Source organism: Rhamphochromis sp. 'chilingali', assembly GCF_963969265.1.
Source record: "Rhamphochromis sp. 'chilingali' genome assembly, chromosome: 3".
Classification (NCBI taxonomy): Eukaryota; Metazoa; Chordata; class Actinopteri; order Cichliformes; family Cichlidae; genus Rhamphochromis; species Rhamphochromis sp. 'chilingali'.
In genome coordinates, this window is record NC_137931.1 from 15,332,936 (window position 1) to 15,345,487 (window position 12,552).

At 40.1% G+C, this 12,552-nt stretch overlaps 1 protein-coding gene across 2 annotated transcripts in view; it reads right to left on the minus strand.

Annotated features, from left to right (window-relative positions):
* The window catches only part of xirp2a (xin actin binding repeat containing 2a), an 80,280-nt gene that overhangs the window by 30,830 nt on the left and 36,898 nt on the right, over positions 1-12,552 (minus strand). The window contains exon 1 of one of the 2 annotated variants that reach the window (XM_080878605.1): positions 850-1,038. The exons of the other annotated variant lie outside the window; for it this stretch is intronic. The gene's annotated coding sequence lies outside the window, so the exon portion shown is untranslated. Of the gene's footprint in view, positions 1-849; positions 1,039-12,552 lie in introns of those variants that run through there. 2 annotated transcript variants of the gene reach the window in all.

A 12,552-nucleotide genomic window follows, 5' to 3' on the forward strand; every position in this document is an offset into this window, starting at 1 on the left:
GAGGGAAGCGTCAGAGGAGAAATAAAAGGAACATGAGAGTGAATTTGGTGGTTAAGGGTGTGAGAGAATATGGCATGGCTTCATAGCTCAAAGTGAAATCAGGGACCATAGATGTGTTGCAGGCCAAAGCCGTCCCCTAATCACGACGGTGTCACCTCCTTCTCTGCCCTCTCCTCACAACAGAAGCTTTAAGCCACACAATTTCTGTTCTGTGCTTACTGACCAGAGCGCTTATCTGGTAAGGCTAGACAGGAGAGCCAAAACTAGCTTCACTAATTGAAATGTCAGCCATGGAGGGCGATTTCTTCCTCACCGACAAAAGCAAAACAGGCAGAATAATTAAGCTGTCAAATCTATCAAAATAACTTCTTTACAAGGAGACTGGATTACCCTCGAGTGTTTCCTTATGCCATGCTAAGCACTTTGTCTCCAATTTGTTATGCTTTTAGAATAGCTTAGATGAGACTGCTGCCGGTTATGACTGGTGGAAACAGGAAGGGCCCATGCATGTTTTATGGCAAAGCACAAATCCTAGTGGAATTATAGAAACATACTACAATATCTCATCTCATTCTTTGTGAAGCTCCCGTCACCTGAACACAAAAGAGCCCCTCCACTTCATCTTATTCTTGATTTCACACCAAAGATGTCTCATGTCTGTGCAGCCCAGCTATATCAAACTGTTTCATTATCAGCTAAAATGCCATCTCCCATTTCCAATCTGTCTCCTTCCACTCACGCTCCGGTGGAAAATCACTTACAAAGAGCTGTGCTGCTGTGCTGACAGTGGTTTTTTTGTTGGTACAAGAGCCAGCTTTGATATGCTGATAGTCTTCATATATCACTTACCTTCTGTATGTTGCGTTTAAGTGAAACAACAATAGAATCCAATGGAAGTGAAAAAGACGTTGGGACTTCCAGAAAGTTAAACAATTTTTGTTACCCAGTCTTAACCCAGCACAGAAAGTCAATCCTGGTTAGAGATAGACGGTGAGGCTTGGAGACCAGCTCCAGCAGTGTGTTCCCCAGCTCAATGAGGCCCAGGCATCCAGTGACAGCTGATTTTATTTTAGCAGTTCCCCTTCGTAAAAAATAGGATGGACTTCGGAAAGGGGGTAAGTGGATGTGGCTTTTTTTAGAGTCAAGTATCAAGGTACTCAACATGCTCTCGGCCTTATGTCACAGCAGACTTATGGAGACAGTCGTCCCGACCACATGAGCTGAAAAACTCACTCTTGGTACGTCCTACATTTACGCACCAGAGAGCAGGGAGACACTTGGCATTTTGAATCACTGCTTGTTAGCAGGCTAAATATCATGGCATTTTAGGATTTGACACAAACAGGAAAGATATATTTTATACATACTGCCTAATAAACACAATTCATGCAACTAAGGACAAGAGATGTGGTTTAACCAATTAAAATGAGCACCTTCTGCTTGCAATCCTGAGAATAGATTAGTCTAGTGTAGTTAAAAGGCTGAAAGCAAAGTCTGGCTTTTTCTAAAGTTCAAAAACTCAATACACACAATAGCACTTAAACCTGCAAAAATTGGTATTGCAGTACCAGCATTTATGTCCTGGGCTGTTTTCTGTCATTGTAAAACCAGAGTTTTAAATTAGGTAGTGTGTGTACACGTCAGGTCAGGATTCAGACTTCTCTAAATGCTTGGTTTCCGACAGCATTTCTTCATTTGGCACGAGATATCACAACTGACTCTAATGTAGTCAGCCGTGGGCACCGATGCCCCACCCACCTGTCATTAACACCTTTTGTAAGTAAGGAGACGCCAATCACATGAAAACTGCCTTAAAGTGAGGCTTAAAAGAAGAGAGAGGAATAAAAACTGTATGGTTTTCAGACAGGATCAAGTGCATCAGTTTGAAACTGATAATTTGTTATATTACTCATTAGTCTGACCTGATGCTGTTGCATGGAAGTTTGTGTCCCACACTGTCCTTAATACTTTGCGTATGACATCATTAGCATTAGCAATTTATAGCCAACAGCCTTTGTTATTTATGACAGCGGTCCCCCACCTCCGGGTCCCGTGAGTCGTTTGTCACCGGGCCGCGAGAGTTGAGGTTCGGGTGTGAAATTTATGGTTTTCAGGGTTTTTACAGTTTTTATTGTTAACTTGGTTTCCCTGGGTCTTTTCCTGTGTGTTATAAATAAATCTTCTTTTTCTTGGTACCGGTACTTGTTTTATTTTGTTGTATTTATCTGTGAAACCTTAAAGGCCAGTCCATGAAAATATTGTCGGACATAAACCAGTCCATGGCGCAAAAAAGGTTGGGGACCGCTGGTTTATGATACTGAATAACATTTTCATGGAAATACATCACATTCCTTTTCTTTCTTTCTTTTTAACATTTAGTCCTACACTCAGTTCACTGTGTTTAGAAGCCTGCTGTCACACAGGTCTTAGATATAATGGTGATCTTTAGTTAAATGTTGCTTGCAAATGCTGCCAAATCTTGAATGTTTTCAATGCGCTGAATGGAATAAAACTCTGTACAGAGTTGAATTGTGAGAGCATTTCTAGGTGAAACCTTTGTCCCCTTTAAAAACACATCTTGTACACTCTGCCTACCATCAAGGCTTTGAACCTTTTTTTAAAGAAGGCACCTTAAATGGACAGAAAGGCACTACGGCTAATGCAGTGTAAGGGTGTTCAGTGCAGTGCCTGCTGAGCAGAAGCCCAAAGGACTGAACAAGAAATCCGTAACCATCGAGGCACTTTTTTCTGTCCTTTCTTTCCTTATCCCTTTCCCTTCTTTCTTGGACATATGTTGCCCTAAAGGTTTGGCACAGCTCCTCTCTTAAACAAGTGACCTCCTGTTTGGGTCTGATCAGCCTGAGGCCATCAATTCAATCTTTTTAAACCTACATCCATCACAATATTTTAGAAAATACTATGCTGCACTACTCAATTCCATGCCTTTTCTGTCTGTACTGTTGCCTGTGATCATGACCTCATGTTTCCTAACATTATATATGAAACATAAGGTGTTCTATAGGGGCCCACCCCAAGAGGTGTTGTTTAGCAACATACTGACAAGAGAAAAGTGTGTCGTTATTAGGCTTTGGGAGAAAGCTGCACTCTGCTGATAATCCCACTGCAACCGCACATGGATTTCCTGTTCCTAAAGTGGAAAATAAACATACTCGAGTAGAATACCAAATGAAATGGCCTGAAAACATCCCCAAAATAAAATCCAGAGTGTGTCCACACCCAAAAGAGCTTTAAATGAAAGAAAGAGAAATATATTTTTAATTCATGTATTTGCCAATAAAGAACTTTACTGATGCAGCCAGTGAAGTATATATACTGTATCTGGGTTTATATGGGCTGTCTTCATCAACTAAGACTCAAGAGGTACACAATGTCAGGATGTTCTAAATTCCTAATACTTCTATTTACAGATCATCAGAGTTCATTACCTAGCCAACTGATCCTGTTTCCTTATTGAACTGTTTTTAAACCATCTTTTTCTTTTTCCACAAAAAGCTGCTACACTCGATGTAACCTAACATTGACCATGAACACCACAGTCACTCAGAACCATTCCAACATAGTGCTCTGCTTGTCCCAAACACCTATGGTCCATACCCCATAAGCTAATTGGTACTAAATCCCAGGAAACTTCAAGAACCTCATTCTCAACTATTACAGTAGCTTCTCTGCTGGGACAACAACCTCAGCATGGCAAAAGCTTGAGTAGTGGATGGCCACAGGGTGTATCCTCTCTGTAATCCTTTTCTCTCTCTCCATGAACATGCTGGTAAAGGCTGTCGAGGTTGAGTGTAGAGGACCTCTTACCAGGTCGGATGTCAGACTGGCACCCACCCTAACGATGACAATCTGTCCAAGGATGTAAGTGGAGTCTGAAGGGCCATGAGAAGCTAATGACCTGGGCCTGCGTGAGATTCAAACCATCACACTACAGACTTCTGGTGCAGAAGAAAGGCAAAATCTCCCACAAGTTCTGCTTTGCACTGGGTAGCATACAGATACTTGGAAAAAAAAAACATGAAAAATTAACTTGAGAGTATTTTGTACTTAACTGTTTATCAAATTTAATTACTTGTTAATATAAGCTGCCATAATGTTAATCTGGATCATTCCAGGCCATGCTTGTAGGGACTTTCCCTGTCCCCTCCCCCATCCTGACTCACCAGTCACTGGTCTCAAGATAGGATCAGTTCAGATTACGGATCAGGAAGTTTTGCGTGTAAGGTAAGAGGCATCGAAATTAAGTTATACTTTGAGAAGCATAAATCAACCATGGAGACACCTTCTGGAGGAAGGCACTGGTGTTTCCATCAGTGATATCTATGAACATCATTCTTTTGGTATGATGAAATTGTTGCTGGGTTTCAGTAAACCTCTGAAACTCGAAGGATAATTTAAAAAGGTTGTGGTTCTAATGCAGTACTGATCATTTTTGACATCTCAGGAAAAAATTAACATTGCAGGTCACTAAACTTCCTGTCATGGTCCGGAGTCTGCGACTCCGTGTTTATGTTTAGTTTATTAGTATTCTGTGGTTTTGGTTGCCTTGGGTGTTTGTACTCTTCTGTTTCATGGTTCATGTTCCTATGTTCTGTGTCCCCCAGTCTGTGTTAAGTTGGTGGGTTATGTCATTGCGTGTATGTGTTTCCTGTTTTATTGTGAACGTCTGCATCTTATGTGAGTGTTTTCAGTTTGCCTCCCTGATCGGCTATGTACCACAGGCCTTCAAGCTAGCTGTAGTTAAACCTTTACTCAAAAAGCCATCTCTAGACCCAGCAGTCTTAGCTAATTATAGGCCAATCTCCAACCTTCCTTTCATATCAAAAATCCTTGAAAGAGTAGTTGTCAAACAGCTAACATCATCTGCAGAGGAATGGTTTATTTGAAGAGTTTCAGTCAGGTTTCAGAGCTCATCACAGCACAGAAACAGCTTTAGTGAAGGTTACAAATGATCTTCTTATGGGCTCTGACAGTGGACTCATCTCTGTGTTTGTCCTGCTAGACCTTAGTGCAGCATTCGATACTGTCGACCATAATATCCTATTAGAGCGATTAGAACATGCTGTAGGTATTACACTGCAGTGGTTTGTATCATATCTATCTAATAAGATAAGATAAGATAAGATAAGATAAGATAAGATAAGATAAGATAAGATAAGATAAGATAAGATAACCTTTATTAGTCCCACACGTGGGAAATTTGTTTTGTCACAGCAGGAAGTGGACAGTGCAAAAGTTATGAGGCAAAAATTAGAATACAATAAGAATAAATACAGTACACAACTGTACAGAATAGAATAAAATAAAAATATTATATACAGTAGAATAAAATAAAATAAATATACAATAAGATAAAAATAGAATACAAATACAAATACTATATACAACTGAGTAAAAATACAACGATGACAGAAAGGATTATTGCACTTAGTATTATTGCATATGTATGGATGTGTGTGCTTGATCAGTTAAAGTCTTTATTATGGAGTCTGACAGCAGTGGGGAGGAAAGACCTGCGAAATCTCTCCGTCCCACACCGTGGGTGCCGCAGTCTCCCACTGAAGGAGCTGCTCAGTGCTGTCACAGTCTGCTGCATGGGGTGGGAGATGTTGTCCATCAGGGATGACAGCTTAGCCGCCGTTCTCCTGTCACTCACCACCTCCACTGGGTCCAGAGGGCATCCTAGAACAGAGCTGGCCCTTCGGATCACCCTGTTCAGTCTCTTCCTGTCCCCAGCAGAGATGCTGCCGCCCCAGCAGACCACGCCATAAAAGATAGCAGAAGCCACAACAGAGTCATAGAATTTCTTCAGGAGTGGGCCCTCCACTCCAAATGACCTGAGTCTCCGCAGCAGGTACAGCCTGCTCTGCCCTTTCCTGTAGAGGGCGTCTGAGTTATGAGTCCAGTCCAGTCTATTGTTCAGATGAACACCAAGGTACCTGTAGCTGTCCACAGCCTCAATGTCCATACCTTGGATGTTCAGTGGTTGCAGTGGAGAATGCTTGTGCCTGCGGAAGTCTACCACCAGTTCCTTGGTTTTACTGGCGTTGATCTGGAGGTAGTTCAGCTGGCACCAGTCCACAAAGTCTTGGGTCAGACCTCTGTACTCCTTGTCGTCCCCATCAGTGATGAGGCCGACTATTGCAGAGTCATCAGAGAACTTCTGCAGGAAGCACTGGGTGGAATTGTGGGAGAAGTCTGCAGTGTAGATGGTGAAGAGGAACGGAGCCAGAACCGTTCCCTGTGGGGCCCCCGTACTGCAGACGACCCTGTCCGACACACAGCCCTGAGTCCTCACATACTGTGGTCGGTCGGTGAGGTAGTCCAGGATCCAGGTAGTGAGGTGATGGTCCACTCCAGAGTTGGGTGGTTGAGCCTGTCTAATAGACTCCAATTTGTTCATGTAAATGGTGAGTCCTCTTCACACACTGAGGTTAATTATGGAGTTCCACAGGGTTCAGTGCTAGGACCAATTCTGTTTACATTATACATGCTTCCCCTAGGCAGTATCATTAGAAGACATAGCATACATTTTCACTGCTATGCAGATGACACCCAGCTCTATCTGTCCATGAAGCCAGATAACACACACCAATTAGTTAAACTGCAGGAATGTCTTAAAGACATAAAGACCTGGATGGCCGCTAACTTTCTGCTTCTTAATTCAGATAAAACTGAGGTTATTGTACTCGGCCCTGAAAAGCCTAGAAATATGGTATCTAACCAGATTCTTACTCTGGATGGCATTACCTTGGCCTCCAGTAATGCTGTGAGGAACCTTGGAGTCATTTTTGACCAGGACATGTCCTTCAATGCACATATTAAACAAATATGTAAGACTGCGTTCTTCCATTTGCGCAACATCTCTAAAATTAGAAATATCCTGTCTCAGAGTGACGCTGAAAAACTAGTTCATGCATTTATTACTTCCAGGCTGGACTACTGTAATTCATTATTATCAGGATGTCCAAAAAACTCACTGAAAAGCCTTCAGCTAATCCAAAATGCTGCAGCAAGAGTACTGACAGGGACTAGAAAGAGAGAGCATATTTCTCCTGTTTTGGCTTCCCTTCATTGGCTTCCTGTTAAATCCAGAATTGAATTCAAAATCCTGCTTCTCACATACAAGGTCTTAAATAATCAGGCCCCATCTTATCTTAATGACCTTGTAGTACCATATCACCCTATTAGAGCACTTCGCTCTCGCTCTGCAGGCCTACTTGTTGTTCCTAGAGTATTTAAAAGTAGAATGGGAGGCAGAGCCTTCAGTTTTCAGGCCCCTCTTCTGTGGAACCAGCTTCCAGTTTGGATTCAGGAGACAGACACTATCTCTGCTTTCAAGATTAGGCTTAAAACTTTCCTTTTTGCTAAAGCATATAGTTAGGGCTGGACCAGGTGACCCTGAATCCTCCCTTAGTTATGCTGCAATAGACATAGGCTGCCGGGGGATTCCCATGATGCATTGAGTTTTTCCTTTCCAGTCACCTTTCTCACTCACTATGTATTAACAGACCTCTCTGCATTGAATCATATCTGTTATTAATCTCTGTCTCTCTTCCACAGCATGTCTTTATCCTGTCTTCCTTCTCTCACCCCAACTGGTCGCAGCAGATGGCCGCCCCTCCCTGAGCCTGGTTCTGCCAGAGGTTTCTTCCTGTTAAAAGGGAGTTTTTCCTTCCCACTGTTGCCAAAGTGCTTGCTCATAGGGGGTCATATGATTGTTGGGTTTTTCTCTGTATCTATGAAGCGCCTTGAGGCGACTTATGTTGTGATTTGGCGCTATATAAATAAAATTGAATTGAATTGAATAGTCTTGTCACGTTAATCACTCCCAGCTGTGTTCCCCACCTGTGTGTAATCTCCCTGTGTTCTCTGAGTGTATTTAAGTTGTGTCTTCTGTCATGGTAGTTGCTGGTTCGTCTGTGTTGTTTCCCCTCGGTCTCCCTGCATCTCTCCATGTGTATTTCCCCGGACCTCCCTGCATCTTCGTTTCTGGTCTGTTTTGTTAGTTTTTCCCAGTTTAGGCTTCAGTTTCATGTTCCCAGTGCCTTTGTTGTTTGTATTTCTTTCGTTAATAAATACTCACCTGCACCAGAGCTGCCGCGTCCTGGTCCTACATAATTCCACACGGCTTGCCCCGGCAAACCGTGACACTTCCAGGACTGAACTATGAGGTAAATCGTCCACCACTTCTTTAATAAGATGTTTACTTCATTTCCTGTTTTTTTTTTTATTGATACTTTCAGAGATTTTACTATCTGTTTACCTTAGTATAAAAACTATGTTAATTATAATGTCATATAATTGAATATGCTAGATTGCGTGGTCAATATGCAGTTTGGTGCCAAGCACTGTCTTTAAATCATTGAGCTATTTCACATATGATTACTTTTAACTTTTTTGTGTTTGTGAAACATAACTGCCTGATTTCACCTTATAGTTTCATCTATATTGTTTGACTTTACATGTAGAGTTGTGATTCTTGCTTTTCTTTCACTTGATATCATAGGCACCAAAATTACACAATTTAAAAACGAAATAAAATAAAAACAGACCTTATTATAATGTTAATTGTGTTCAAAAGCATCATTTAAAGCATAGGTGTCAAACTCTGGCCCAATTACATTTGGCCCGCGAAGCCATACCAAATTACTATTACAGCTGGCCTACTGGTATTATACAGCTAATATATTTATTGTTTAGTATTAAGCTTTGCTTGTTCCATATTCAGTTTTCCAGCAAAACGTATTTGAGTCTATAAGAAAAGATTCATTCTTATATCTGGAGGAAGATTTTTTTTTTTCAATAAATATTAATGTTAGCCCGCGACTTTGTTCCAGTTTTGAATTTTGGCCCACTGCGTATTTGAGTTTGACACCCCTGATTTAAAGTCTTTACAACAGCATAATGAGGCATTTAAAAATGAGAGATTCCGTAAATTTAATATTTAAGAAAGCAGAAGCTCTATACTTGTCAAAATAATACAAGTAGACAAAAACTTAAAGTAAGTGTTAATATATACATACATATGTATTCATCAACACTTACTTTGATCTTGTAAAAAATAAATAAATAAATAAAGCAACAGCAAGTGAAAGCATACCTTGACAATGACCAGAGAAAATAATCGAACTTCAGTGTCCTGGTCAAAAGTATGTCAGATAAGCAACATGTTCACCAAGAGTGAAGAGAGGAGCCATGTTTTTATTAGTGTAATCCTTGTTAAACATCTGTGGATCATAACCATTTACAACTATAAGACAGCTAAAAATGGTTTCATTTAAATGCCAATGAAAAAGAAAAATTACATACGCTTCTCTGTATATCAAACCTACAACTGTACTGATAAACATGAAACAACCTCACACACATACACGATATAGTTAAACCTCAAAATTCAATTGCCAAACGTCATTTGATTTTAATCTGCGACACATAATAGCCACTAAGGGGATCAAATCTGAAACTGGCAGGAAGAAAATCTTTGTTTTCCTTCAGGATGATAATATAAAGACATCATCATTTGCCAGGCAAATCTGAGAGATTAATTAAAACAAAAACAGTCTTCTGGCAAATCTACCTCCAATTGGCAGCATTTTGAGATGTTTCTCTTGGGCACATGTCTGATAAGTTTAACCAGCCAAAGATTATATGTGTGTGTGTATTATATATATACATACATACAAGCACGCATACAAAACTGTGAAATAATAGAATAAGTAGCAGAATTTAACAATAAAAAAATAAAATCCTATTTATTTTGCACTACTCTGTATGCCACAAAGACAGCAACAGTGTCATAGTCGTGCAATATGAGAGGCAACATGTAAACAAGCATGCTTGTTTAGAACCAGTGTGGGGACTTAGAGGTGAGCTTTGCATCTGTTTAAAGCACACTTACGCTGTTGCTGTGCTTTATTTAAACTTTGGGGGTACAGCTTCAGTACCAATACCCTTCACCGCTACTGTCAGTCATTTGATCTGTCACTGTTTTCACCGTCAACTTGTCAGCCAAGACTAAAGCTGTCGATCAGTCAGGACAACGTTGGGGATCGTCAACAAGTTCCAATTTTAGATGTGGTGCCGAGATTTAGAGACGTGCAGGGCGACACAAAAGCCTCATTGATCTAAGGTGGAGATGGAGAGGCTCTCAGCCTGCCTACTTGAATATGCTGAGTGTCAGCATGCAAGACTGAGTTCAGAAGTATGAGTTTGCATACACCTTGATACCACTGAGGCGCATCTACCCATCTGTAGATTTGTACCCTCTACATGCTTCTGGACACAATTTTTCAGTGTCAGTGACACACTAAAGCACTAAAAATACTAAAAATACGACCCCCCCCCCCCCAACAATAGTAGCTTTTATACAGATCAATAATATAGTTACATAAGAAAATAATAAGTTAGGTTACACTCTTTGCATTCATACAAACTGTGGATTACATTTAGAACGTGAATGGCCAAGTAAGTGAATCATAAACTCTGTACTTCTGCAAAGTGTTTTGCAAAATGTCTTGTCTTTCTTGCTCCTCACTCACCACTGCTATATGTGGAAGAAGCAGGCAGATGTTTATAAAGCTATACCAGATATTTGTCGTGGGAGTTGGCAGTGACTAAAACCAGCACTGAAAATGATACATTTTTGTCCAGTCATATGGACAGAAGCACAATTCCAAATTAAGTTTAATATTACTCTTGAACTAATCCGTGTATAAACAAGCCACTGTTCTCCAATACACCAGCTTGATTAACTACTGGTTAGTGGCACAAATACCCATGGACCCCAAAAGACCAAACCGAATAAATTGGATGATTTCCCAGCATCATAAAATTTTTGCACATTTGAAAATTTGACAAAAATGTCTCAAAATACTACAGGCTGTACTGTCAGTAGGTTTGGTTCAGGCACTTAAGTTTAAGTTTCCTTTATGAGATGCACAAAAAACACTCTTCCTCTAATCAGCCTCATCTTTGTAAACCCTGCAATATACTGTATTATTTAAATAGTTCGTCACTGTAGTCTGGTACTGTTAAAAAACTGTAACCCACATAATTTCCTTAGGGATTATTAAAGTGTTCTGATTCTGATTCTTTTAAAATTCATTTCAGTACAATCTCATTTATAGTGTCAGTTTGCACTAGCTGTCATTACAAGATAGAAAAGTAAAAAGACAAGAAACTTCCAAAATCGAACATTAAAACACCGAACAGAGAGACAAAAACGTAACAACAACGCAGGGCAGCAGGATAACCTGAAACAAGAAATATAACCATAAACAGAACCCACAGCTGAACTAAAACTAAGACGAATATACACTTAACCCTTTAAGACCTACCATAGAACCAAGGCCGCCAGAGCTTACTTTATATTTTTACATGCTGTAGTGCCATTTTTGGGAGCATTTCAAGTTGCTATACATCAACACAACTGTTATAGCCCATATTTTAATATTATGTATGCATTAAGTCCATAGTAACTACATAAAAAAATGTAAAATCATTTTTGTTTTGTTTTTTATATATATTTCTACTTGGAGAAATTCAAGAGGTTTACCCCTCGAAACTTTAAATACAAAAAAGTTGCAAAAAATAGTTTACAATAACAGGAAATTTATTTTGAGTGTCTTCATAGTTTTATTTTTGAGATACACCATTTTTTATATACTGCAGGAAAAACGAAAAACAATCCTATGATGCAAATTTGCAAAGAAAACAGCATGTGCATCAAAATAAACTATTTTAAGCAGTGCAATTTGAGTTCTAAGCATCCCAGAAACTATTCAGAAACACAACACACTAACTACACAAGACAACACATGAACTACACACTCCGAACACGCTAAACGTCACAAATCTCTCACATCTCAAAACTTGCTCTCTCTCTCTCACGCTCTCTCTCGCCGTCACTCCTAAAACTTCCCCGTCTTCCTAAACAACCAAATGTCATGTTGTCATATCTTTTTTTTTTTTTGATTGGTCGACATGGTGCATTTTTCCACCAACACCAACGGGCTGCTTTTGTTTTGTTTTTTTATTTTCATAAGCAGAGAGTGCTTGCTAGCGCTGTCCTTAGACAGTAAACGTGAAGAAACTATTGAGGAAAAAACACTTGGATATATTGTTTATCATGACTCTGGTTTTACGTGGCCCATCAACACAATTTAAAAACTGGTATATATCAGCTTGTTGCTTTGTCATCTTGAAGTGGTCATGTGATTGGCTTACCACGACTACTTTATTGTTCCTCAGTCAAACAGCAGCACTCATGCGATTGTTTTGCCCCCTAGCTCCAGGTGTTGTTCCAAAAAGTGATAGTCTGCCAGAAAGTGATTGCCTCCTTGGGAGCGCGTGCAGCTGCTTAATATGGAGCCCCTCTGATGACATCGTCCAAAAACTAAATATATTGTGGCCACAAAATACTACTTCGTCAGCACGAAATGGGTATAACATGCCCACGAAATACTTATTTGTGCCCACGAAATACTATTTTGAGGGCACGAAATAGGTATAACGTGCGCACGAAATGCTAAT